The following is a 25,179-nucleotide window of genomic DNA, read 5'->3' as shown; positions in this document are numbered from 1 at the left end:
GAGAGTCGCCAGCAGAGAGCGCTGTCTACACGTGTCTGGGCGCAAGGAGGCACCAGTAGGGCTGAGCCTGGGGAGAAAGAGGGAGTGGCGGGTAATGGGGTGGTGGGGTGGTGGGGCGACAGGATGGGGAGGAGACTGAGGCAGGGGGGCTGTGGGAACCTGCAGGAGAACTTTTCCAGCTGGATGAAAGCAGGTTTCCCAGGAGTTTATTTTTTAACTGTATGCTGAAAAATAAATGGGAGGTGATGTTTGAGATAGCGAAGTGTGTTCCAGGTGGAGGGAACAGCATGTGCGAAGGCCCAGAGCCGGCCTCCGGATCTTTTCAGTATGCATCTTGGTCAGGGGACGATGGTCGGCCAGGGCATGTGCGTGGCTGCCTGGAGTCCTGCAGCCCTGGCCTCGGTGAGTCTTCGGGCACAGATGGAGGGGTAAAGAAGGTACTCCTGCCGAAATTTAATTACGCCCAGGCGTGGTATCCCAGCACCTTGGGAGGCCAAGGTGAGAGGACTGCTTGAGGCCAGGAGTTCGAGACCAGCCTGGGCAATACAGTGAGATGTGATCTCTACAAAAAGTTTAAAAATTAGCCAGATGTGGTGGCATACACTTGTAGTCCCAGCTACTCTGGAGGCTGAGGTGGAAGGATCATGTGAGCACAAGAAGTGGAGGCTGCAGTGAGCTGAAGGGGCCACTGCACTCCAGCCTGGGTGACAGAGCAAGACCGTGCCTAAAAAACAACCAAATAAGTAAATCCCCTAGTCTCAGGTATTCTGTTAGAGCAACACGAAACACACTAAGACACTAAGACAGGGAGGAAGGGACCAGGTGGGCTCCCACAGTCCTGTCCAGTCACTGGGCCTGTGCAGCACAGCACTTCCTGGGTGCATCAGCACGGAGCCTTTCCTGAGTGCTGCTGCCATCTGTCCTCCAGTTATGAAGGGAACAAGAGACCCAGAAGGGGTGGGGTCGGCCCATGGTCTCCCTTGCTCACAGCCCTGGGCTGGAGCCCTTGTACACAGCTGCCTCCTGGTCAGCCAGGAAAGGCTCACTGGAGGAGGAGGGGTAGGTCAGGCCTCTTCCCAGCCTCAGAACAGGACATGTGTGGGGGATGTTGGTGTCTTCTACACTGGGGCCTGCCCACCTTCTTCCCCCAATGTTCCTCCATCCTGCTCTGAGTGCTGTGCAGAGGACCCTGGACTATGGGGTTCATCCTTCCCTAGGGAGCTTTCAAGGGCCCACAGAGCCCGCTCCCCGCACCCCATGGAGGCGCAATGATAGCACAATTACCAGCACTGTTAACCTGCTGGAGTTGGAACCTGGAGTCCTGGAAGGTCAGAGGTCAAGCTGGGGGGCTGGGGGGACTGCCTGCACTGGCCACTGCAGTGCAGAGAAGGTGAGGTGACCTCAATCTGAGAGACTGGAGACCAGGGCTGGGTGAGGATGCATGGGAACTGGGTGGATGGGGACTGGGTGGATGCATACAGGGTGGATGGGGACTGGGCAGATGGATACTGGGTGGATGGGGACTGGGTAGATGGGTACTGGGTGGATGGAGACTGGGTAGATGGGTACTGGGTGGATGGAGACTGGGTGGATGGGGACTAGATGAATGGATACTGGGTGGATGGGGACTGGGTAGATGGATACTGGGTGGATGGGGACTAGGTGGATGGAGACTAGGTGGATGGGGACTGGGTGGATGGAAACTGGGTGGATGGAGACTGGGTGAATGGAGACTGGGTGGATGGGGACTGGGTGGATGGAGACTGGGTAGATGGATACTGGGTGAATGGGGACTGGGTGTTTTTGAGACAGAGTCTCACTCTGTCACCCAGACTGGAGAGCAGTGGGGCTATCTCGGCTCACTACAACCTCTGCCTCCCGGGTTCAAGCAATTATCCTGCCTCAGCCTCCTGCGTAGCTGGCATTACAGACACCCGCCACCTCGCCCGGTTAATATTTTTGTTTTTTTTTTTTTCACTAGAGACAGGGTTTCACCATGTTGGCCAGGCTGGTTTCAAACTCCTGACCTTGAGTAATCCACCCACTTCAGCCTCCTAAAGTGCTAAGATTACAGGCCTGAGCCACCGAGCCCAGGTGTTTGTTTTTTGATACAGGGTCTCACTCTGTCGCCCAGACTAGAGTGCAGTGGTGCTATCATAGCTCATTGCAGCCTCAATCTCCTGGGCTCAAGTGATCCTCCCACTTCAGCCTCCTGAGTAGCTGGGACTACAGGTGCACACTGCCATGCCTGCCTAGTTTTTTATTTTGTAGAGATGGGGTTTCACCATGTTATCATGGTCTTGAACTCCTAAGCTCAAGTGATCCACCCACCTCGGCCTCCCAAAGTACTGGGATCACAGGCATGAGCCAACGTGCCCAGCCTGAATGGCCGCTTTTGATGGAGCACTTACTATGTGTCGCTAAACCCCTCTGAACCTCAGTTTCCTCCTTTGTAGTATGGGACTTGCTCGAGGACTCACTGCTGGCTTTGGGGAGCACAGAGAGAACCCAGGTCTTTGTGATTCCGAAGTCTAGGTTCTTCCATCTGCAACTGCCCTTTCCAGAATTGGTCCCACCCCAGGGGGATCAGTCAGGTGATGTGAGATCCTGCTCGGGGCTGTGGAAAGGGAATGGGGGCTGGGCGCAGTGGCTCAAGCCTGTAATCCCAGCACTTTGGGAGGCTGAGATGGGTGGATCATGAGGTCAGGAGATCGAGACCATCCTGGCTAACACGGTGAAACCCCGTCTCTACTAAAAAAAATACAAAAAACTAGCCGTGCGAGGTGGCAGGCGCCTGTAGTCCCAGCTACTTGGGAGGCTGAGGCAGGAAAATGGCGTAAACCCAGTAGGCGGAGCTTGCAGTGAGCCGAGATCTGGCCACTGCACTCCAGCCTGGGCGACAGAGCGAGACTCCGTCTCAAAAAAAAAAAAAAAAAAAAAAAAGAAAGGGAATGGGAAGTCAAGGCACCCTGTCTGGTCCCATGCTGATCCACCTGGGATACCCATCTGAGAAACAGGGGTGGGGACCAGACTGGATGATGCAAATGGCATGTGGCATTGACCCTCACCCTGGCCATGGCCTCCAGGTGGGCACAGTGCACTCCCTGTCTCTGGACTCTGGGCTCAGCCATGTAACTTGCTTTGGTCAAAGGGATGGCAGTGGATATAACAAGACCAAAGGCTTGAGGTGCACTTCCACAGTGGGACTGTCTTCTTGTGCTTCTGCTATGAGAAGATCATCCCCCTGCATGGCTGCCGGCCCTTCAGCCTCGCCCCACCAAGAGACACATGGAACAGCCGGAGCCCAGCCTAGAGCCTGTATCCCAGCCTAGCCTGAGGCAGAGCCACCCAGCCAAGACCAACTGACCCTCAGCTAACCTGTAGATGCATAAGGGGGAATTCAATGATTGTTCTAAGCCACTGAGTTTTGGGGTTGTTTGTTATGTGGCATTATTGCAGTGATAGCTAATACAAGCCTGACATCACTGTACAACTCTTGGACTCTGAGCTGCATTTACGTCCTGAATCCACCACTTACTGAGAATCAGGTGTTTATTATTATTATTAATTTTACTCCATCAATTTCAAGTTTTCCATAAGAGACATAGATAATGTAAAGGTCAAAATTTTGGGGCAACAAAACAGAGATAACTACAAAATCTCTGGCAAACAATAGTTGCTACCTTTGCACCAAGCTGAGCTCTCAGCTTCCTGACAGGCATGGCAAAGAGAGGAAGAAGATGCACTATTCATATGCTGGGGAGCATCCAGGTCCCACGGGCTGCATCCCACAGGCTGGTGACCTCCCCACTGGGGCCCTCTTCACATTGCTGTGGGATATCAGCATAATCTTTTCCCCAGCTTTCTTCCTTCCAGACCCTGCTCCAGTGTTACCTCAACTTGAAGCCTTCCTGGCTGTTAGAATTTCTCACAGCAGATTGCCTCAGTCACTCATTAGTTCATCCCGTATCTACTGGCATCAACCTATGTTGTGCTTAGAAAAGACGTATCAAGGCCGGGCACGGTGGTTCATGCCTGTAATCCCAGCACTTTGTGAGGCCAAGGCAGGTGTATCATGAGATCAAGAGATCAAGACCATCCTGGCCAACATGGTGAAACTCCGTGTCTACTAAAAAAATACAAAAAAATTAGCCGGGCGTGGTAGTGAGCACCAGTAGTTCCAGCTACTTGGGAGGCTGAGGTGGGAGAATCACTTGAACCCGGAGGTGGAGCTTGCAGTGAGCCGAGATTGTGCCACTGCACTCCAGCCTGGCGACAGAGCGAGAGGCTGGGCACTGTGGCTCATGCCTGTAATCCTAGCACTTTGGGAGACCAAGGCGGAGGATTGCCTGAGCTCAGGAGTTCAAGACCAGTCTGGGCAACACGGTGAAACTCCCGTCTCTACTAAAATACAAAAGAAATTAGCTGGGCATGGCGGCATCCACCTGTAGTCCCAGCTACTTGGGAGGCTGAGGCAGGAGAATGGCTTGAACCCAGGAGGCAGAGGTTGCAGTGAGCCGAGATCACATCCCTGCATTCCAGCCTGGGTGACAGAGCAAGACTCCATCTCTAAAAAAATAAAAAGAAAAAAAAGAAAAGAAAAGATGTATCGAGTGAATAATGAATAAATGAGTGAATAAGGAAATGAATTTACAGATGGGGAAGTGAATTAATGAAGTTAAAAGCAAGTACATGGAAGAAAGCGTTTGTTTACCTGAGTCTGAAGAGCAGAGTTACTTAGCGGAAGGAGCCCTAAGTGGAGGCACTGGCGTTTGAGGTGGTCTGGCCTATACATTTGTAAAGAATGCTTGAGAAGTTTCTTGAGGGGTTCTGGGAGCTGAGGACCACATCAGAATTCTACCTGAGAACAATTTGTTAGCTGTCACAGTGCAAAGCATGGTGGTTGAACTCAAATGCCGCCCAGCAGATGACAGGGACACTTTCCACCTAGTTCAGGAACATAGGCTAAGGCACTTCAGGGAGTTTTTGTTTGTTTGTTTTTAATTTTTTTGAGATAGGGCCTCACTCCGTCACCCAGGCTGACTGCAGTGATGCGATCTTGACTCATTGCACCCTGGAACTCCTGGGCTCAAGGGATTCTCCTACCTCAGCCTCCTGAGTAGCTGGGATCACAGGCTTGCCCCACGATGCCCGGCTAATTTTTAAATTTTTTTCTAGAGAGGGGGTCTCGCTTTGTTGCCCAGGCTGCTCTCAAACTCCTGGCCTCAAGTGGTCCTTCCACCTCAGCCTCCTAAAGTGCTCCGATTACAGGCATGAGCCACTGTGCCCAGGTGGGGAGTATTCTTATGTCCCCAAAATGCAGGATCTGCCTCCAGTTGATTTATCTTTAGTGAATAAGGATGAAAATGCCATCTATTTCCTGGAACATTCTCTTGGCCTTCAACCAAAAATGGTTAAAACAGATCTTGAAGAAGAGCTAGTTAAGTGGGGCAAAATGGGAGCCTGTGGTCATGAAGAAGGCAGCGTCCTTGGGATACAGAGATGAGAGTATTGTGAGCCTACAGAAGGACTGTAGGAGCCCACAAGAAAGAAATAGCCCTAGTGAATGCGCTGACTGTTAATCTACATCTTCTACTGTTATCCAGGGTCTCACTCTGTTGTCCAGGCTGGAGTGCAGTGGCACAATCATAGCTCACTGCAGCCTCAACTTCCCTGGCTCAGGTGATCCTCCCATCTTAGCCTCTCAGGTAGCTGGGACTACAGGCACACACCACCATGCCAGACTAATTTTTGTATTTTTTTTTTTTTTATAGAGATGGGGTCTTGCCATGTTGCACAGGCTAGTCTTGAACTCCTTGGATTACAGGAGTGAGTCACCGCGCCCAGCCTTAGTCCAGTTATTGTTTCAGCCTATACCAAACGGTATAAAATTCTTATAGAAGCCAAAGCTTTCTCTTTTAATCATTATACTATTGAGTCACAGCTACAACTCCATGGAGTTAACATTGAGGAAAGTGGGGATTATAAAGCCAAGAGGGGGGAAGAAACCTTAAGAATAAAGGATATCGGCCAGGCACAGTGGCTCAAGCCTGTAATCCCATCACTTTAGAGGCCAAGGCAGGCGGATCAACAGAGGTCAGGAGTTTGAGACCAGCCTGGCCAACACCGAGAAACCCCGTCTCTACTAAAAATACAAAAATTAGCCAGGCATGGTGGCAGGCGCCTGTAATCCCAGCTACTCTGGAGGCTGAGGCAAGAGAATCGCTTGAACCTGGGAGGCGGAGGTTGCAGTGAGCTGAGATTGTGCCATTGCACTCCAGCCTGGGGGGACAAGAGCGAGACTTAATCTCACAAAAAAAAAAAAAAAAAAAAGAATAAAGGATATCAGCTGGGCATGGTGGCGCTGATGGCTCACACCTGTAATCGAGGCACTTTGGGAGGCCAAGATGGGTGGATCACTTGAGGTCAGGAGTTTGAGACCAACCTGGCCAACATGGTGAAACCCCGTCTCTACTAAAAATACAAAAAAATTAGCTGGGTGTGGTGATGTGTGCCTGTAATCCCAGCTACTCAGGAGGCTGAGACAGGAGAATCACTTGAACCCAGGAGGTGGAGATTGCAGTGAGTCAAGATCGCATCACTGTACTCCAGCCTGGGTGACAGAGCAAGACTCCATCTCAGAAAAAAAAGAATAAAGGATATCCCTGAAGCAACTGAGAAGGGAGGAGGCTCGATTATAGCAATCCTGTTGAGTGGGCTGCATTTTTATACTGGGCAGCTCTTTTTATTTTTTTATTTTTTGAGACGGAGTCTTGCTCTGTTGCCCAGGCTGGAGTGCAGTGGTGAGATCTTGGCTCACTGCAAGCTCCACCACCTCCTGGGTTAACACCATTCTCCTGCCTCAGCCTCCCTAAAAGCTGGGACTACAGGCACCCGCCACCACGCCTGGCTAATTTTTTTGTATTTTCAGTGGAGACAAGGTTTCACCATGTCAGCCAGGATGATCTCGATCTCCTGACCTTGTGATCCACCCACCTCAGCCTCCCAAAGTGCTAGAATTACAGGCATGAGCCACCGCGCCCGGCCCTGGGCAGCGCTTTAATATACCTGCTACCACGAAAGTTGGACAAGTGAAGAGATATTTTGCTGGCTTGATCTAGCACGTACAGTTGGAAATACTGAACTCCACTTACATGACGGAAGAGTTGACTTTGCCTACCGGTGTTCCCACAATAGTTTGAATGCAGGAGCAGGAGGTCTTGCAGGCACTTTTTCCATGAAAAGCATGCCCATATGATTAAAACTGTGCTGGTGGTGTGGTTTGCTGTGAACTCAGCACCAGATTTGAGATGGATAACCAACTGCAGTTAATCCCTGGGGTCAGTGGATTCCAAATTTCTTTTTTTTTTTTTTTTTTTGAGACGGAGTCTCGCATTGTCGCCCATGCCGGAGAGCGGTGGCGTGATCTCAGCTCACTGCAAGCTCCACCTCCCAGGTTCATGCCATTCTCCTGCCTCAGCTTCCCAAGTAGCTGGGACTACAGGCGCCCGCCACCACACCCGGCTAATTTTTTGGAGTTTTAGTAGACTGGTTTCACCACGTTAGCCAAGATGGTCTCAATCGCCTGACCTCGTGATCTGCCCGCCTCGGCTTCCCAAAGTGCTGGAATTACAGGCGTGAGCCACGGCACCCAGCCGGAATCCAAATTTCAAATCCTTCCATTTTGCTGGTCTGTTTCTTACACACTAGTTTGGAGATCTTTAGGCAGGCAGTGATTAAAGCATTGTGGAGAAAATCTATTCTACTAACTGGTTATCCAGAATACCTGATTTAGCACTGCTATGGCAAAAATAAAGCAGAATCTAAGAAGCCAATGGTGAATACCATTACTCCATCCCATATGGAGGATCAGGGCTACCAGATGACACTAACATTTTTCTGTTCCAAAGAAAGATGTTTTCCAAGAGGTAGAAAAAAGAGGAGTGGTTTATGACAAGTGGAATCCAAATGGCATTCAAGTGGCTCCAGTTCCTTTCTATCATTCTTTCCATGATGTTTATAAATTTATCAATCTGGGCTGGGTACAGTGGCTCACACCTGTAATCTCACCACTTTGGGAGGCCGAGGCCAGAGGATCACTTGAGCCTAGGAGTTTGAGAACAGCCTGGGCAACATAGTGAGACGCTGTCTCTATAAAAAAAAAAATTATTTTTAATTAGCCAGGCATGGTGGCACACACCTATAGTCCCTGCTACCCAGAAGGCTGAAGCAGGAGGATCACTGGATACCAGGAGATCAAGGCTGCAGTGAGCTGTGATGGCACCACTGCACTCCAGCCTGAGCAACAGAGTGAGACCCTGTCTCCAAAAAAAAGAAAAAAAATTATCAATTTGCTCACTTCTGTACTTCACTCTGCAGAAACAAAAAATTAGCAGTGTTTTCTAGAACAACTTAAGCAAATTATACTGAAAGTTGATGTGGTTTTTTTTTTAACCATTATTCAATTTTTAGTTATTGAAAGTATTTTAGAATTGATTGCATGTAGCTGGCAGTAAGTAATATACTTTACAGAAAAAAACATAAAATAAGTACATGAAACAAGTAAGACTAAGGAGTGATGGATGGGCTAAGGAAATTGCTTTTATTTTATACAAGTTTATTGAAAACCTCCTGCACTTATCCCTGAGAGAGGATGCAGATATGGCCCCTGCTTATGAGAAGCACAGGTCTAAGGGGGGAGGCAGATTCAGACCCAGCCAATCATCGCTGAAGGTGATCAGCGCTGTGACAAGGGAGTCCCAGGGACTGAAGGGCCCGAGAAAGTCCCAGTCCATCATGGAGGTCAGGGAAAGCTCCCTGGGGATGGAAAGAAATGGGTTGTACAGGAATTTGCCAGGGGAAGAGGTGGGAGAAGATGGAGCAACATGAGCAAAGGGTGAGGAATGAGAAGAACTAAGCAAATGCGAAGGAGAAATAAATGGAGCTTCTAGAAATTTAACACCTTGTAATATATTAAAAACTCAATGGAGAGTTTAAACGATAGTTTAGACAAAGCTGAATAAAGAATTCATAATCTGGAAGATGGATTTGAAGAAATTATCCAGAATTCAACCCAGAAAGAAAAATAAATGGAAAATAGGGGAAAAAAAGAATAATTCTGAGAAACTGAAGAAGGAGGGGGAGGAGGAGGAGGTGGCAGCAGCAGCAGTAGCAAGGAGAAGGAGAAGAAAAAAGAGAGGCCGGGCGCGGTGGCTCAAGCCTGTAATCCCAGCACTTTGGGAGGCCGAGACGGGCGGATCACAAGGTCAGGAGATCAAGACCATCCTGGCTAACCTGGTGAAACCCCGTTTCTACTAAAAAAATACAAAAAACTAGCCGGGCGAGGTGGTGGGCACCTGTAGTCCCCGCTACTTGGGAGGCTGAGGGAGGAGAATGGCATAAACCCGGGAGGCGGAGCTTGCAGTGAGCCGAGATCCAGCCACTGCACTCCAGTCTGGGCGACAGAGCGAGACTCCATCTTAAAAAAAAAAAAAGAAAAAGAAAAAAGAGAAGAAGAAGGAGGAGAAGGAGAAGGAGAAGGAGGAGGAGGAGGAGGAGGAGGAGGAGAAGAGGAGGAGGAGGAGAAAACAAACAAACAAAAAAAGTGGTTAGGAGCCAGGGAGAATACAACAGGAAGATCTAACAACATAGGTAGCAGTTCCAGACAGAGAAGAGAAAATGAGACAAATGCAGTATTTGAAAACATAAACTCTGACGTTTTTTCTCCATATCTAATAAGCACCACCAAATGCATAGATTCTAGAGATCTAATGAATCCCAACCAAGCAAGATAGGTAGGAAGAAATTCATGCCTGGACATACTGTAGTGAAAATATAGAACATCAAAGTCAAAGAAGAGACCCTAGAAGCAACCAGAGAGAAAGGAGAGCAGACTCTTTAAGTGTTTCAGTGTTACAACAGTGAGATATTCAAGGGCAGGGAGTATAGGGAAATGGGGCTCCAGTAGAGCCAATTATTAAGGGTGATTTTGAGCCAGAACATGATGACATTTGTGTTTTAGGATCTGAGTATAGCTGGGCGCGGTGGCTCAAGCCTGTAATCCCAGCACTTTGGGAGGCCGAGGCGGGCGGATCACGAGGTCAGGAGATCGAGACCATCCTGGCTAACACGGTGAAACCCCGTCTCTACTAAAAAGTACAAAAAACTAGCCGGGCGAGGTGGCGGGCGCCTGTAGTCCCAGCTACTCGGGAGGCTGAGGCAGGAGAATGGCGTGAACCCAGGAGGCGGAGCTTGCAGTGAGCTGAGATCCAGCCACTGCACTCCAGCTCGGGCGACAGAGCGAGACTCCGTCTCAAAAAAAAGAATCTGAGTATAGAAAGCCAGGTGCGCTGCTCAAACCTGTAATCTCAGCACTTTAGGGGGGCCAAGGTGTGTGGATCACTTGAGACCAGTAGTTTGAGACCAGCCTGGGGAACAAAGTAAGAGACGCTGTTTCTTTTTCTTTTTTCTTTTTCTTTTTTTTTGAGACAGAGTCTCACTCCATCACTCCAGTCTGCACACTAGCCTGGAGTGCAGTGGTGTGAACACTGTAGCCTCAACCCCCTGGGCCCAAGGGATCCTCCTACCTCAGCCTCCCTCCTTCAAAAAAAAAAAAAAAAAAAGAAGAAGAAAAAAAGATGCAGTTCTACTCAGTGTCATCTGATTGCTACCCTGCAGAAGTGCAGCCCCAGAGTTGTGAGCTTCTGATATCCCAAAAGAAATGGAAACAGGTGGCCCCTGGATGAAGGAGGAGGTCAGGGGTGGCTGGAGGGCAGGTCCTGGGGAATGGAGCGGCTGGAAGAAGACGGAGGGGGAAGGTGTGGCAGACACTATTATTAGAGCTGACTGACCCATGTGTGCCATTCCCAATTCCCCTCTTCCCTGCTGCTTTCCACTGTGGAGGTTGGAAAAGAGAAACTACTTACCTTCTCAGCCTTTGTTGCAGTTAGGAGTGACCATGTGACACGGTTTTGGCCAATGACATCTAAGGAGTCTCATTAGATCTCATTGTGTGGGTCGGGGGTGGGCGTGGGGGATGAGGGGGTGGGGTGCCTGGGAAATTATTGACAAATGCTTTCAATTAACCCTGAAAGTAATCATTCCTTTTCCTTTCTGTCTTAAATGCGGAGGGAGATGCAACTCCAGGAGCAGCATCAGCCGCGCTGTAAACAAGAGGGAAACGCCAAGCGCATTACAGAGGACGTCAGCCCTGCCATCACTGGGCTGGGGAAACAATGCCAACCATAGCTGGTCTCCAGGTTCACAGGGATAGGGGAAATAAACCCTTATTTGTCTAAGCCATTGTGATCTGTTTTCCTTTTTTTTTTTTTTTTTTTCAGCCAAACACTTTACAGAAGAGGGATATTTGTTAAAATTCAGAAGGGGAGGGAAAAGGAGAGACTGCGCAGGAAACGGTTGTGAGTAAATGTCAAATAATTTATTTGCACGTGGGAGGGGCCTGAGCACGATTTTGTCACAACAGCAGATTGAGAACAGGCACAGCGCTTTATACTGATCAACGTGTTTTTAAAAATATTTTGTAGGCCAGGCGCGGTGGTTCACTCCTGTAATCCCAGCACTTTGGGAGGCTGAGGCGGGCGGATCACAAGGTCGGGGGATCGAGACCATCCTGGCTAACAAGGTGAAACCCCGTCTCTACCAAAAATACAAAAAAATTAGCCAGGCGTGGTGGCGGGAGCCTGTAGTCCCAGCTACTCGAGAGGCTGAAGCAGGAGAATCGCTTGAACTTGGAAGACGGAGGTTGCAGTGAGCTGAGATCGCTCACTTGAGATCGCGCCACTGCACTCCAGCCTGGGCGACAGAGCGAGACTCCGGCTCAAAAAAAAAAAAAAAAAAAAAAAAAGTAGAGACGGAGGTCTCACGATGTTGACCAGGCTAGTCTCGGACTCCTCACCTCAAGCCATCCTCAGGCCCAGGTCTCCCAAAGTGCTAGGATTAAGGCCTGAGTCACCGCGCCCAGCAGAACGCACTTAGTTCTCACTGCAACTTTCTGAGGCAGGCTGTGCTGTCATCTTCACCACACTGAGGGAACTGTGGCTTAGACAAGAAAAGCGCCAGCCAGCAGGTGGTCAGGCAGGATTTGAACTCAAGCACACGGTGCCCATCCAGTCCCTATGGACTCTGACTCCTCCGACAGCGGAGGGAGCGAGTCGTCTGGTGAACAGTGAGTGTCTCAGGCTCCCGAGTATAAGATGGGGCGTCTGATGTGTCTCGGGGTCCTGCCTGGCCGTGTCCGGGTCTCCGGGAGGGCCGAGGCAGAGGACGATCCGGGGCAGGGTGGCCGGCACTGCTCTCCCCGAAGGCCGAGGCTGCGCGCTGCGCGGTCTGTGCGAGGGGTACGCCGGGCTCCGCTCGCCTTCCCGCCCCGTCTCCCAGTCCTCCGCCCTGGCCCTGCCAAAGGGAGCCCGGCCCGGGTCCTCGGCTACCGGCGGGGATGGGGCGTCCTGCTGATGCCGCAGCCCTGGCAGGGGACGGGGCGCGGAGGGAGTGGGCCGGCGCTGGCGCAGCCGCAGAACTGTGCCGGGGGCACTGTGACCCCGATGGCCCTCTCTGAGCCTTGGTTTCTTCCTCCGTAAAATGGGGCTTGAGTAGCGCCTCCGCGACGGGGAGGGGGGCTCCCAGAGACAGCCCTCCAGAGAGCCCAGGGCAGCGCGGGGAAGGCGCCTGCGGCTCCCTCCCAGGCCCATCCCACCGCCGATCCCGCCCAGGGGCGGCCCCGAGCATTTCCTGAAGGACCTCAGGAAATACCAGACCCCCGCCCCCCACCCTCCCGCCACCCCCGCCGCCCCCGCCCGTCCGCTAGCGTCCAGCTCCCTGGCCGCCCCTCCCCCGCCTCCTTCCGGCCGGGCCCCTGCTCGCATCTTGGCCTGCTGAGGCTGCGGAGCTCGGCCCGGCCTTCGAGAATCCCCCGGCGCCTTCCCGAGCCTTCTAGATGTATCTGGGTCAGATACGTCTCTCCTTCTCTCCCTCTCCCTCCCCTTCCTTCCAGCCCTTCATTCCCTCACTGCGGGCAGGCCCGCAGGCCCCGCGCAAACGTGGGGAAAGGTAGGTTGAGGGGGCTGTGTCCGATAATGGGCAGCCACACCCAGTAGGCCAGGCAGCTGCAGGAAAGAGGCTAAAGGAGTTGGAAGAGCTTCTGGGAACCCAGAAAAGGAATCAGGGAAGGCTGCCTGGAGGAGGCGACATTTAAGTTTGGACTAGAAGAGCAAGGCGGGTCAGACAATAATTCATGTATTTACCAAGCATTTATTGAGCACTTACTGTGTTCAAGACCCTGGGGTTGGGGCAGGAGGCAAGATAACTGTGTCCTCATGGGTTTTGCAGTAGAGAAAACAGTGGAGGCAACTATCTCACAAACTCCTGGAGCTGAGACCACCAGAGGGGACAATAGAATGTTAGTTCCATCTTGTCAATGAGACCAGAGAGGACTGGGATGAAATGACTTGCCCACAGTCACAAGTGGTAGAACTGGGATTCTAACCTGTGCTACATGGAACATGAGCCCCTAACCACAGGAGTCTCTGGCTTTTCAAAGCAAACACGCTGCTGCACACAGGAGCAGCTGCCAGCCTGCCCTGCAGCAGCCAAAGCCATGCTGCAGGCCCCACCGGGGGCAGGTGCTGGCAGAGGGGACAGCCAGCCATTGGTGGGAGACCTTGCCCTGGGGAGAGGCAGCAGCGGAAATTGCTGTGGGATGGTGGAGGCTGTGGTGGCCATGATGTGGTTGCTTCAGGGGCCCTGTGGTTCCAACCAGGGCACTGTGCCTGCCTCCTGTGGCTTCTTTACCCACAGAGAACCCTCACTGGGGCCATGTCCTGCTTCCTGGAGCTGAGATTGAGTCTGGGAGCCCAGGTGGAACCCTTCTCACTCTCTGGGGAACCCCCACTCTTTATCTCCTGGGAGGCTGGGCTAGCATTTCTGCCTTATAGAAGAGGAAACCAGGGTCAGAAAGGCATGATGGCTGGTCCAGGGCCACACAGCAGAAGGGCTGTGTCTGCTCAATGACTGAAGATATGCGGCTCTTTTCTTGATACTCCATCCATTCATTCATTCACTGTAACACGTGCACATATCCTCTGGGTACTGACTATTCCCTTGCACAGCAACCTGAAGCCTTCCAGCTAAGCTTGAGCACCTGAGGACCAGTGACTCTGCCTGGGGGCTTCATCCAGCAGCTGCAGCCTGCTGGCACCTGCCCCAGAAGGCCGCCGTAGTGCTAGAGTAGGCTGTAAAGTGCTATCCCACCAGTAGCCTTGATGTACGACTGACCTGGTGAGAGTTAGTGATAAACAGTTCCGCATCATCACCTAAGGTTCTCCAGCTGTCCATAGTGTTATGTGCTAATTCCCATACCCTTTATTGGCTTCTTCCCTTTCCTGTGTCATTTCCCTGACAACCTACACGTAATTCTTGGGATCGCATTCAAACCAAAACCCTTGCACTGGAATTTTTGTTCCAGACTGGGCTTCTGAGGGTAGCAAACGAAGACATTCATTTATTCAGTCTTCAAACACGATTGACGTAATCTGAGCCCGCCCCATGCTGGGCTCTGGGGATGCGGGCAAGATTCATAGGCGTTTTCCTGGCCTCCAGAGCCCTTTGCTTGGTGGGAGAGGCAGGAACAGCTTCTGATGATTCTAACCCAGTGTGGTTAATGACATTATCACATCATCTCCAGGGAGAGTGACCCCTTCTGCCTGGGAGGTCAAGCGGCTTCTCCAAAGATGTTCCCCTCCAGCTTGGCTTTGAAGGATGAGGAGGCGTTCCCCAGCGGGACCAGGGGGCTAAGGAAATGGCATTATTGGCAAAGAGAACAGCACGTGCAGACCAGGAGCAGGAGCAAGGAGGGGCTGACAGATGGTGGCACTAGGGATGTTGGCAGAGTCAGACCGTGCCAGACTTGAAGGCCAGGGGAGACCCTGGGACTGTGGCATGGTCATGGGAAATCACTGAAAGTTTTGGAGCAAGGGCAGGATTTGATTTTAGGAAACGCACTTTCTCTGGAAAGATCTACAGGTTTAAGACCTTCCTTCTTTATTGTAACTCCCAGCAAGTCAAGGGAGGCCACCCTGGTGCAGCTGAACTGCAGCATCGCTGTATGTGGAGCTCTTATTAACACTTCATTCACTGGGTCTTCACACCCTTGAGTGAGGTATCCTTTTTAGTAACCTCTTTTTGTAAGTGGGGAAACTGATGCAGGAACTCAATCAAGGTCCCATAGCTAGGAAGCAGGGGCATTGGGATTAGAATCCATGTTTCTTGGACAGGCACGTTGGCTCACGCCTGTAAATCTCAGCACTTTGGGAGGCCGAGGTGAGCGGATCACCTGAAGTCAGGAGTTCGAGACTGGCCTGACTAAGATGGCAAACCCTATCTCTACTAAACATACGAAAATTAGCCAGGCCTGGTGGCACATGGCTGTAATCCAAGCTACTCGGGAGGCTGAGGCAGGAGAATTGCTTGAACCCGGGAGGCAGAGGTTGCAGTGAGCCGAGATCGTGCCACTGCATCTAGCCTGGGCAACAGAGCAAGATTCAGTCTTAAAAAAAAAAAAAAAAAAAAAAAAAGGCTGGGTGCAGTGGCTCACGCCTGTAATCCCAGCACTTTGGGAGGCCGAGGCGGGCGGATCACGAGGTCAGGAGATTGAGACCATCCTGGCTAACACGGTGAAACCCCGTCTCTACTAAAAATACAAAAAATTAGCTGGGCGTGGTGGCGGGCGCCTGTAGTCCCAGCTACTCGGGAGGCTGAGGCAGGAGAATGGTATGAACCCAGGAGGTGGAGCTTTCTGTGAGCTGAGATCATGCCACTGCACTCTCCGGGGACAGAGCGAGACTCCATCTAAAACAAACAAACAAAAAAACAACAAGAAGAAGAAGCTGTGTTTCTTTGGCTTTAAGCCCATCCTCTACGTTGCCCCACTGCCATGGTTTTCAGAGGCTGGAGGGCTCCAGGAACCACCTTCTCTCCCCAGCACAGCCCTGGGGGTGGGTAGGTGGGCAGAGAAGGGACAAGCAGCCCAAGTCACAGCCAGGGACAGAGACAGCATGGCTTCTTTAGGAGAAATGAAGAAGCAGGAGTGTTATTCTTGGCCAGAATGGGAAACGGGTTGGAATCTTGGCTCCTATGCTCACTAGCCATGTGGTCTGTGGCAAGCCACATCCTCTCTCTGTGTCTTGACTTACCAATCTGTAAAATGGTGGCTCCTCATAACCCCCACCTCATAGGGCTGTTGTGAAGATTGCACGTACTGAAGACTCAAATTCTCAGTCCACTGCAAGGCACGTAGGAAGAACTCTTAGAATATTGTTTTATAGCCCCCATTTCGGAGTGGGTGGGCAGGAGCACAGACTCTGGGCTCCAATCCCCAAACTGCCATCTACTAGTCCGTTTGTGAGCTGGCTGGTAAATTCACCTCCCTGTGCCTCAATTTCTTCATCAGTAAAATGGGATAATAATGGTGCCTTCCTAGTTGGGTGGTTGTGAAGGGTAAATGAGATGCTACGTGGAAGTGCAGAGGAGAAGGGCTACCATAAGGGGCTCCATGTGGGTGCTGCTATTATGATTGGATACCTAATGCATGCTATGTGCCTGCATAGAGGAGTTGACCTTTGAGACCTGATTGTTCATGGCTGTTTCACAGATGTCGAAGTGGAGGCTCGGCAGGGTTGGAGGTTACCGGAGTCTCCCAGCTAGTAAGGGCGATGTCGGGACTGGAACCCCAGCCAGGCTGACTCAGACATCCCTGGGGCCTGCGCCTAGCAGGGCAACTGTGACTCAAGTTTGCAGGAAGAGGAGGAGGAGGGTGGGGTAAATGGGTGCTTGAGGGAAGCCACGACCTCTATTCCCTCAGAAATGGAAGTGCTTGGTGAGGTTTGAGGTGTCTGAGCCGAAGAGCAGCCAGTGACAGGCCTGGGGATCATCTGACACAGCCCACTTGACAAGGCCTTGGAAACTTTTAGTCTCTGCAGCAGCAACCGGATTTCAGCCTGGGCTTCGGACACCTCAGCCTGGGTACAGATGTGACTTGGGTACAGTCCTTTCCTGGCAGTGGAGGGGATGCCCAGGCTGGCACAGGAGTCTCGGGTCCTCTCTGACTCTACCCCAATCTGCTGTGTGATTTTGAGCCCAGGCAGGGACCCCTCTGGGCTCTGTTACTGGAGAAAAGACAAGTGGCTGAGACAGATGGGTCCCCAGCCCTCTTTGCCTGGAGGTCTGCGAGTTGGAGGGCTCTGGGGTAAAGCCAGAGCCAAGCCAGGGGAGAGCCTAGGCCACCTGGGCTCATGTCTGGTGAACAGGGTACCCTCTAGCCAAAGCAGGGGCAAGGCAAGGTACATGCCCCTCATATGGGAGCTGGGACTGACCCCTCTCCCAGCCCTGCACACCTCCAGCACATGGCCTTGGCCCATCTGCCCTGTGGGTGGACACTTTCCAGCCCTGAGTCCTGGACTCCACCAATCAGCAGGAACCTAGACTCCTGAGGGGTGCAGCCTGGATGGGAGGTCAGGGAACTGGGTTCCTGAGCACATCTCTGAGCCATTCTTCTCTCCATTGGTTTCCCAAATGTGGACTGAGCACACACTGTGAGTCAGGCCTGAGCTAGGTTCTAGGGATGCTACTGTCAACAAGACAGATGAAGGTTCCTGCCCTCATGGAGGGGAGGGAGACAATAAGTAAATAAATAAATTCAGTGATGTAATGTCAGCCAGGGAGCGATGCTGCTAAGCAGGGCGGGGGTGGGGAGTGACGCTGGCTGGTGTTGGGGAGGCACCGTTGTAGTAGTCAGGAAGACTGCTCCGAGAGGCAGACTGAGGGAAGGACAAGGGACATCTAGATGTCTGAGGGAAGGGCCATTTGGGCAGAGAGAACAGCACAGGGCTCAGTGTGTGTGTGGAGGGGCGAGGGTGTAGGGGCTCCATGTGCAAGGGTGCCAGTGGGGAAGGGGGGCAGGCTGTGAGTGGACAGGGCTATAGACTTCATTCTAACTGCGACACAAAGGACTTGCAGGGTTTGGGAGGGGGACATGATCTCATTTGGTCTTCCCAATAACCCCCTGCCAGAAAGAGACAGAGCTCCAAATTGCAGTGAGGAAGCTGAGGCTCAGAGGACATCCCAGCACATGTCTGGGTTGTCATATCATCATTGGAGGAGCTGGGACTCAAACCCAACTCTGGAAACTTTTGTCTTCAGCTCCGTGATAACATTGTGTGAGGTGCCGGGTGCAGCTCCCAACTCCTCCCCGCCCAACCACCACGCTCTGTCAGCCTGTGGTCTACAGAGTGACTTCCAGCAGGGATGCCTTGCCTTCTTTTTTTTTTTTTTTTGAGACAGGGTGTTGTTCCATTGCCCAGGCTGAAGTGCAGTGGTGCCATGATAACTCACTGCAGCCTCAACCTCCTGGGCTTAACTGATCCTCCCACCTCAGCCTCTCAAGTAGCTGAGGTTACAGGTGCACACGAACACGTCTGGCTAATTAAAGAACAATTTTTTCCTTTTTTTGTAGAGATGGGATCTCATTGGGTTGCCCAGGCTGGTCTGAAACTCCTGTCCTCAAGTGATCCCCCCATCTCAGACTCCCCAAGTGCTAAGATTGACCCACTCCTCCCATTTGGGATGCCTCATCTTTTATCCCTTTACTCTACAAGTAATGTGCTTAGGCCTTGCTCTCTGTGGCCAGAACCTTGCAGGGGTGAGAGACACAGGTAAATGAGAGCTGGTCCCAGCCCTCCCTCAGAAAGCTGCTGGACCACAGGGTGGCAAAACAAGCTGTCTGTCACATCCAGGAGCAGGTGCTATGAGGATAAGCAGCCAGAGAAGACCCCTAACTTGATCTGTGGCCATCAGAGAAGGCACCCAAGGCAGGATGCCTCCCTGAATCCTAAAGCCAATTAGCAGTCAGCCAGGAGAGCTGCTAGAGGGTGTCTACAGGGGAGTGGAGAGGATGTTCCAGGCAGAGGGAACAGCAGACTGGAAGGCTCAGAGGTGAGTGTGAGCAGGCAGTCTCAGGGACCCTAGGCAGTTGGTGAGGCTGCAGTGCTCAGGGGAGGTGTGCCGACAGGTAAACTGTCAGGGCCAGGTCCCTGGGGGCTGGCTTGTCCTTTCTGCCATTGTCTGAGTGAGTGGGTGACTGGTATCTAGTGGCCCAGATGAACATAATGGAGATACAATTGTGTTCTTCTTTCTGTTCAGTGCCTCTCAGTTAAGCACATTTGCAAAAATTAATAACAGCATATGCTTTTACATCCTCCACTTAAATTTCCTTTGGAGTAAAGAAAGTAATGGAGGGAAAGGAAGAACAGCAGGAAGGAGCGAGAGAGGGAGAGAGGGAGGGGAGAAAGAAACAAATGAAGGAAAATAATTCGGGGGAAAAATTGTCCTTTTCTGGGCTAAGATAGCCCCAGCCTTTGCATTTTCTCACCCACTGAGTTACCAGCCTCCTGCCCTCTTTCAGGACTGTACATCTTGGCCTCTTACCTACTGTGTCTGCGTCAGCCTCCCTCACAGCCTGATGGCCCCTGCGGCAGCCCCACCCCAGTTGTAGGGGCTAAGAAAACTACAGTTGCATGAAAGAGCAGAAGTGTGTGGGAGGCAGAAGTGGCGGGGAGAACCAGCCTGGAGAGGTGTTCCGAGATCTCTAGACCAGCCAGTGGATCCTGATGCCTCACATGGGTCAGCTTTGTCTAGAGCCCCTTCCAGCATGGAGGCCAGCCCTCCTGGCATTCTTCTAATGACACTGAGCTATGAGTTATGTGTGCCAAGTCTGTGCTGGGTTTTGTACCAAGTGCTTTCCATTCATCCGTTCAGGGTAGTGAAGCAGGTGGCTCCAGGATCAGAGAGGAACAGGGACTTGTCCCAGGTAACACAGCTGGAAAGTGGCTGAGTCTAGATTCAAACCCAGACTTCCTTGTCTCTAGGACCTGTATTTTCAACCACTGCCTATGCCTCTATAAGGAGCCAGCTTATGGCTATGTTCACACAAAGAGAAAAACATCCAAATGGGAAGGCTGGAGAATTCAAACAATCTTCCCACATGTCAGTCCTGTTTCCCTCTCCCTTCAAAGAAAGTCCTGGATTATATTGAAACAGGGTCTTACTCTGTTACTCAGGCTGGAGTGCAGTGGTGTGATCACAGCTCACTGCAGCCTTGATGTCCCTGTCTCCCTGACCTCAGGGGATCCTCCCACCTCAGCCTCCTGAGTAACTGTGACTATCCCTAGTAGCTGAGACTATAGGTGTGCACCATGCCATCACCCCTCACTAATCATTTTACTTTTTGTAAAGACAGGTTTTTTTCGCTATATTACTCTGGCTGGTCTTGAACTCCCAGGCTTGAGTGATCCACCGACTCCCAAAGTGTTGGGATTACAGGCATGAGCCACTGCACCTGGCCTGATATCTCAGTCTTGATTTGTACCTTTTGCCCAAAATGATCGAGTGTAATGCAGGCCAGAAGTGGTCAGGGGGCAGGGACAGTCCCCAGCATGGTGGCAAGTCTTCTTTCTGCAACATTTTTAGAATACAAGCATGCTATTCCACACAAAACATGATTGGGAGGGCACTGGATGAATACAACTAAGATTTAAGTATTATTTCAACAAATATATACAAAGAGCTAAATCAGTATCAGGAAGTAGTGGAGAAGCACTCAGAACAGGTACAGATCTCCACAGCTGTAAGAGTCTTGTTACTTTTTGGGAGGCCGAGACGGGCGCATCACGAGGTCAGGAGATCGAGTCCATCCTGGCTAACACGGTGAAACCCCGTCTCTACTAAAAAATACAAAAAACTAGCCAGGCGATGTGGCGGGCACCTGTAGTCCCAGCTACGTGGGAGGCTGAGGCAGGAGAATGGCGTGAACCCAGGAGGCGGAGCTTACAGTGAGCTGAGATCCGGCCACCGCACTCCAGCCTGGGCAACAGAGCGAGACTCCGTCTCAAAAAAAAAAAAAAAAAAAAAAAGTTTTTTTTGAGACAGAGTCTCGCTCTGTTGCCCAGGCTGGAGTGCGGTGGCCGGATCTCAGCTCACTGTAAGCTCTGCTTCCCGGGTTCACGCCATTCTCCTGCCTCAGCCTCCCGAGTACCTGGGACTACAGGCGCCAGCCACCTCGCCCGGCTAGTTTTTTGTATTTTTTTTAGTAGAGACGGGGTTTCACCGTGTTAGCCAGGATGGTCTCGATCTCCTGACCTCGTGATCCGCCCGTCTCGGCCTCCCAAAGTGCTGGGATTATAGGCTTGAGCCACTGCGCCCAGCTTTTTTTTTTTTTTTTTTTTTTTTTTTTTTTTTTTGAGACGGATTCTTGCTGTGTTGCCTAGGCTCGAGCGCAGTGGCGCGATCTCAGCTCGCTGTAACCTCTGCCTCCTGGGTTTAAGTGGTTCTCCTGCCTCAGCCCCCCAAGTAGCTTGCATTAAGGAGCACGTATACAAAGCAAGGGAAGAGTCCCTGGAGAGGTCCCGGCCCATAGGGTCAGTGCCTCATTCCCACATAATATAAAAAGCAGCCTGGGACAGGTGCCACCACACCTGGCTAATTTTTGTATTTTTTAGTAGAGATGGGGTTTCACCAAATTGGCCAGGCTGGTCTCAAACTCCTGACCTGGTGATCCACCCGCCTCAGCCTCCCAAACTGCTGGGATTACAGGCATGAGCCACCACACCTGGCCACATTCTTTTTTTTTTTTTTTTTTTTTTTTTTTTTGAGACGAGTCTCGCTCTGTCGTCCGGGCTGGAGTGCAGTGGCCGGATCTCAGCTCACTGCAAGCTCCGCCTCCCGGGTTCACGCCATTCTCCTGCCTCAGCCTCCCGAGTAGCTGGGACTACAGGCGCCCGCCAGGTCACCCGGCTAGTTTTTTGTATTTTTAGTAGAGACGGGGTTTCACCATGTTAGCCAGGATGGTCTCGATCTCCTGACCTCGTGATCCGCCCGCCTCGGCCTCCCAAAGTGCTGGGATTACAGGCTTCAGCCACCGCACCCGGCCTTTTTTTTTTTTTTTTTGAGGCGGGGTCTCGTTCTGTTGCCCAGGCTGGAGTGCAGTGGCACGATCTCAGCTCACTGCAATCTCGAGCTCCCGGGTACAAGCAATTCTCCTGCCTCAGCCTCCCAAGTAGCTGAGATTACAGGCGCCCACCACCATGCCCAGCTAATTTTTGTATTTTTTTAAGTAGAGATGGGGTTTCACCATGTTGGTCAGGCTGGACTCAAACTCCTGACCTCATGATCTGCCCACCTCAGCCTCCCAAAATGCTAGGATTACAGGCATGAGCCACTGTGCTCGGTCAGCTGTTTATTGATTTTGAGTATGTTATTGATTTTGTGAATGGAGAAAGGATGGATCATCGGGTACAGTTCTTTGATCTGGAGCAAAAGAAATGGATTCTGATTCACCAAAGGGGAGAAAAGAGCGGGGTAGATTTAGTGGAAAGAAGTGGAGTAGCTCAGAGAATCAAAGGCAAGCCAGCACGGTGGCTCACACCTATAATCTCAAATACTTGGGAGGCTGAGGTGGGAGGATCACTTGAGCCCAGGAGTTTGAGGCTGCAGTGAGCCATGATCACGCCACGGCACTCCAGCCTGGGTAACAGAACAAGACTGTCTCAAAACAAATAAACAAAACAAAACAAAGGTCAGGCTTGGACAGGCCACCACCCAAGGTAGCTCCAGGATCTCAGAAATGAGAATTAACAGGCAAGTTTTTTGTTTGTTTTTTGAGGTGGAGTCTCACTCTGTCACCCAGGCTGGAGTATAGTGGTGCGATCTTGGCTCACTGCAACCTCTGCCTCCCACGTTCAAGGGATTCTCCTTCCTCAGCCTCCTGAGAAGCTGGGACTACAGGCATACACCACCATGCCCTGCTAATTTTAGTATTTTTAGTAGAGACAGGGTTTCACGATGTTTGCCAAGCTGGTCTTGAACTCCTGACCTCAGGTGATCCGCCTGCCTCAGTCTCCCAAAGTGCTGGGATTACAGGCATGAGTTACTGTGCCCGACCAACAGGCAAGTTTTTGAAGGTAACACTGCTGTGGGTGGTCCACAGGGTGGATAGATGCTGGGCAGTTAATTCAACGGAGGACCTCTCCAGGTGGCTAGGGTGTTGGCTGACAACATGCAAATCCCCAGAACTCTTACCTGCGGCTGGCATGTGAAACCCCACTGAACATGAAGCAATTTTGTTCTTTAAATCCTACCTTTGGATCTGAGAGCCAAATATAGGTTGAGATACCTGGCCTACCAGTAACCTATAGTCTAGACTATGGAATTTCCCTTTTAGGAACTTACCCTGCAGATAAATTTGCGCAGGAATGCAAAAACATATGAGAAACAGAATGCAGGGTATAATGTACTTCATCTGCTGGGGACTGGTTAAATATAGGAAGGCTTTAAGAATGAGGTTGGAGGCCGGGCGTGGTGGCTCATGCCTGTAATCCCAGCACTTTGGGAGGCCAAGGCGGGCGGATCCCGAGGTCAGGAGATCGAGACCATCCTGGCTAACATGCTGAAACCCTGTCTCTACTAAAAATACAAAAAAACTACCCGAGCATGGTGGTGGGCGCCTGTAGTCCCAGCTACTCGGGAGGCTGAGGCAGGAGAATGGCGTTAACCCGGGAGGTGGAGCTTGCAGTGAGCTGAGATTGCGCCACTGCACTCCAGACTGGGTGACAGAGCGAGACTCTGTCTCAGAAACAACAACAAAAGAATTTGGGCCGGCTGTAGTGGATCACCGGAGGTCAGGAGTTCAAGACCCGACTGGTCAACATAATGAAACCCCGTCTCTCCTAAAAATACAAAAATTAGCTGGGCGTGGAGGTACATGTCTGTAGTCCCAGCTACTCGGGAGGCTGAGGCAGGACAATCACTTGAACCCAGGACGCGGAGGTTGCAGTGAGCTGAGATTGTGCCACTGCACTCCAGCCTGGGCGACACAGCAAGATTCTCCAACTCAAAAAAAAAAAAAAAAAAAAAAAAAGGCCGGATTACAGGTGGCTCATACCTGTAATCCCAGCACTTTGGGAGGCTAAGGCGGGTGGATCACCTGAGATTAGGAGTTCAAGACCAGCCTGGCCAATATGGTGAAACCCAGTCTCTACTAAAAATACAAAAAAATTAGCTGGGCATGGTGGTACATGCCTGTAATCCCAGCTACTGGGGAGCCTGAGACAGGAGAATTGCTTGAACCCAGGAGGGGTAAGTTGCAGTGAGCTGACATCATGCCACTGCACTCCAGTCTGGGCAACAGAGTGAGACTCCATCTCAAAACAAACAAACAAGCAAACAAACAAACAGAATAAGGCAGTTCTCTTTTGATGGATGTGCAGCAATCTCCAAGCGTTACACTGTCAATGATAAAAGCAGGAGGCTGTGTGTGGAGGGAGTTACTGTTTGCATGTGTAGGGGTGAAGGAGATACATACAATAAGATTGTGTCAAAATCTCTGTTACACTGTAACAGTGATTGCCTTTAGGGAGGGGGCCTGCAAATCAGGGGAAACAGCAGGAGAGACTTGTTTTTAACCATATGTCCTTATGCACTGATTGAACTTTTTTTCTGTGCGTGTTTTTTTCTTTTTCCTTGAGATGGAGTATTGCTCTGTCACCCAGGCTGGAGTGCAGTGATGTGTTGTCAGCTCACTGCAACCTCCGCCTCCTGGGTTCAAGCCATTCTCCTGCCTCAGCCTCCTGAATAGCTGAGATTACAGGCATGTGCCACCGTGTCTGGCTAATTTTTGTATTTTTTTGTAGAGATGGGGTTTCCCTATGTTGCCCAGGCTGGTTAAATGCTACTTTTTTTTCTTTCTTTTTTTTTTGAGACGGAGTCTCGCTCTGTCGCCCAGGCTGGAGTGCCGTGGCCGGATCTCAGCTCACTGCAAGCTCCACCTCCCGGGTTTACGCCATTCTCCTGCCTCAGCCTCCCGAGTAGCTGGGACTACAGGCGCCCGCCACCTCGCCTGGCTAGTTTTTTGTATTTTTTTAGTAGAGACGGGGTTTCACTGTGTTAGCCAGGATGGTCTCGATCGCCTGACCTAGTGATCTGCCCGTCTCGGCCTCCTAAAGTGCTGGGATTACAGGCTTGAGCCACCGCGCCCGGCCTGAAGTGGTTATGTTTTAACTCTCAAACCAAGCTGAAAGTTTTAAGTGTGTGAAACTTGTCTGTAAATTTTCTTAAGAA

At 51.3% G+C, this 25,179-nt stretch overlaps 1 long non-coding RNA gene and 1 pseudogene across 1 annotated transcript; both read left to right on the top strand.

Annotated features, from left to right (window-relative positions):
• The first annotated feature begins 348 nt into the window (after positions 1-348).
• LOC104660714 lies at positions 349-8,393 on the top strand (annotated as a pseudogene).
• Positions 8,394-12,851: 4,458 nt separating this feature from the next.
• On the top strand, positions 12,852-19,768 carry LOC104660712. Its single transcript, XR_004055027.1, has 4 exons — positions 12,852-13,065; positions 16,622-16,715; positions 16,874-17,034; positions 19,472-19,768. It is a non-coding gene; the product is annotated as an uncharacterized LOC104660712 (long non-coding RNA).
• The last annotated feature ends 5,411 nt before the right edge of the window (positions 19,769-25,179 follow it).

This window comes from Rhinopithecus roxellana, chromosome 19 (assembly GCF_007565055.1).
Source record: "Rhinopithecus roxellana isolate Shanxi Qingling chromosome 19, ASM756505v1, whole genome shotgun sequence".
Classification (NCBI taxonomy): Eukaryota; Metazoa; Chordata; class Mammalia; order Primates; family Cercopithecidae; genus Rhinopithecus; species Rhinopithecus roxellana.
This window is presented reverse-complemented; position numbering and strand designations above follow the sequence as displayed.